A 3241-nucleotide genomic window follows, 5' to 3' on the forward strand; every position below is an offset into this window, starting at 1 on the left:
ATGAAACCGAAGACACCCGAAGCGTACTCGGACGCATACCCGTTAGTCAGCCTACGCATTCCCGATCATGATGCAACACAATGCACTGACCAATGAGGTGATGCAGAATGTTACAATGACTCTACTCAAAAGTTATCATTATCATAAATCTTTTTAATTTCTCCAAAATTTAACTGAGCAAGAATGAAGGTACACGATTTCAAATGTTGGAATCAAAATGCCCAACATTGAGAGGTACTAGAAGATTCATTGGACCATGGATCAAAAGGTTTTGTTGACCGACATCAAGGTTTAGACAGCCAAAAGAGAAAGCAACAACACTTTTGCTGGAATAGGTTCGAGGTATAGATCAAGAGTTTGGATTTGAATGACAAACTACACTACTGGTAAGGTTCTCACAAAACTCAAATCCCCTAACTTACAAAAGATCTTCTCAACTCAAGATCAAACTAGCAGATTACGTTGGCCTACTACCACAACACGAACCTAGGAAGACATTCAGATAGAAACAACACATTTTAGTAAAACAATGTAACAAGCAAGGTAATCAAACCAACCAAAGATGAGATGATGCATGCACGTTCTATTCGTTCCTCACCCAAACAATTGCCAATAACTACCGGTGGCACAATACGTACTCTCCCTATACATACTAGTCGTTCTTACGTTCAAATCTTACGTAACGTTGTTAGCGCACCTGTAGACAAACACAATATATAAAGAGATATACAATTCCATTTCTGGACCCTTCGTGCCAGCACACACGAACAGCCCCCATGTGTCCTACGCCACACGGGTAACGCATATGCAGTTTCCCACATATTCACACATACATTACCATCCACTATAGAGATGGCACCCAAACGTTCGACGCTGAATGGGCAGCGCTTCATATAAAATATTCTCCTCGAGTGAACCAGCCTATCCTTCCTAGATAGGGGACTTACGTGTTGATTGGATGCGGAGACACCTTTGGTCGTGAATTCTAGTGTGGCAGATCCAATTCTCTATCTGCATGGCCAAATTAATAATTCAAGTCACACACTCCCATAATCCGCCTTATTTTCTTTCGTAAAATTAACTTCAACTATAACTATTTGTATCAAAATACTTCGAAGTTGAAGAGAAGTATCCAAATGACATGTCTTATTGTAAAATAAGACATGTTTGTAGCAATGAAATACCACAACCTACCCTATATGATATATGAGAATTAGAATTCTCTATGATATGCCTTCCCTATAAAGGACCCGAAATACCTTGCTTACGTATCATTGGAAAGTGCATTAACATAAATACGGCAGTAAGCAGAGGCAGTACAAAGGTATGTAAACTATAAAAACGAGTCAAAGTGGATTGGCCCACACTAGCACTTCCACGTAATAATTCCACTAAAGGGGATCCTATTACCAGAATCGCTTCAGGTACACCTGTCACAATTTTGACTGCCCAATAACCAATTTGATCCCAAGGCAAAGAATAACCAGTTACGCCAAATGATGCAGTCAATACAGCCAAAACCACACCTGTGACCCAAGTTAATTCACGGGGTTTTTTAAATCCACCTGTGAGATACACACGAAATACGTGCAGGATCATCATTAGAACCATCATACTTGCTGACCATCGATGAACTGATCGGATTAACCAACCAAAGTTGGCCTCCGTCATTATATATTGAACGGAGGAAAAAGCCTCTGTAACGGTTGGTCGGTAGTAAAAAGTCATAGCAAAACCGGTAGCGACTTGTACTAGAAAACAAGTAAGTGTAATCCCCCCTAAACAATAAAATATGTTGACATGAGGAGGAACATATTTACTAGTTATATCATCCGCAATTGCCTGAATCTCAAGACGTTCCTCAAACCAATCATATACTTTATTGAGATAGGTAACTAGCCCGACTCCCCCTCCGAGAACCGTATATGAAAATTTCATCTCGTACGGCTCAAGCAGAAACACACAAATTTTCAACGGATATTAGAAAAAAAAAGTTCAAAACTTCACCAGCCGCGGTATTCGATCGATTTGCCTTGAAGATATGAAATAAGAAAAATCCATAATTTCTTCTTTGTGATGATAATGCCAAAAAATATCAAGTTGGCTCATCTGTCTTTCTTTCCCGTATGTTGATCATTAGAGGCCTCTTGACTTTTCTCTTCCCTATTTTTTATTTATTTGATTTTTTGATTTTTACAAGTAAAAAAATCAAATAAAAATTTATAGTGGTTTTCTGATAGAAATTATCTTGTTGCGATCCTATGAATCAATTCAATTAAAACCTTAGATTCATACTAGAGCCACGATGATTGAGTCTCAAGCTAAACAAAAGGCAAGGGTTCTTCGAATAAGAACCGCTTGATGATCATTTATTGAAAGAGAAAGAAGTTGTCTTTTGGGCAAACAAAATTGGAAGGAAGAAAATTTCTTTTTTTATTAAGAACTACTTGAATTTTTTTTTTCAGTCTGGTTGAAAAGCGGCGAGTGCCCCAATTTCTTTCTTGCCTGACACCCGCGACTAAAAGGATTGTGTATCGCATACTTTAAACGAGTACCGATACAGGTAGGATTTGCGCCGCCCTAGCTATTTCTCCCAAGTAAACAAGTCAATCACTTATATGAATCTCCTTGACCCGACTCGACATCTTAACAAAAGTGAAAGAAGACCCCGTACCCACTCTTCTTTCCCCCCCACCTACCCGGTAGTAGGGGCCCCGGTATCTCTTTTCCTATGAGATCCCTACACCACGAAAGAGATTTGCCCCATCTCTTTTCCATTTGAATTCTTGGAGCTTGGCTAAATGCACTTTATCCTAATTATCTTGTTGAGGACTCAATTCTTAAATTCTAAAAATCTTCATTAGGTAGGGTTTCCATCCTTTTATTGAGAAATTGGGCAAAATAGGTACTTTCTATCCCTCTTTGCTGCAAACTCTGAAGTATCATATTTAATGATTTTTTACTATATTCTTCCCCTTTGGGGTTTCGGATTGCAATGCCCGCACTATCTAAAGATCCAAAAAGTATTAGGCCACTTTCTGGGCCAGTTAAATGCCTAAGCTGTGAAAGTATGGATGATTTTTTTTCATAGATATCATTTGTTAAGTCTAGAAGTTCCTCCGGGCTTAAGTGCTTTTCCTGATACTGCAAAGTGAAATTGAAAGATATCCTTTCTTTTTCACTCAGAGGCTGCCCGGGAGTAGGAGGCCGTGGACTCGGTGATTCCCCCTCATCTGCCGAA

Source organism: Panicum virgatum, chromosome 2K (assembly GCF_016808335.1).
Source record: "Panicum virgatum strain AP13 chromosome 2K, P.virgatum_v5, whole genome shotgun sequence".
Lineage (NCBI taxonomy): Eukaryota > Viridiplantae > Streptophyta > Magnoliopsida > Poales > Poaceae > Panicum > Panicum virgatum.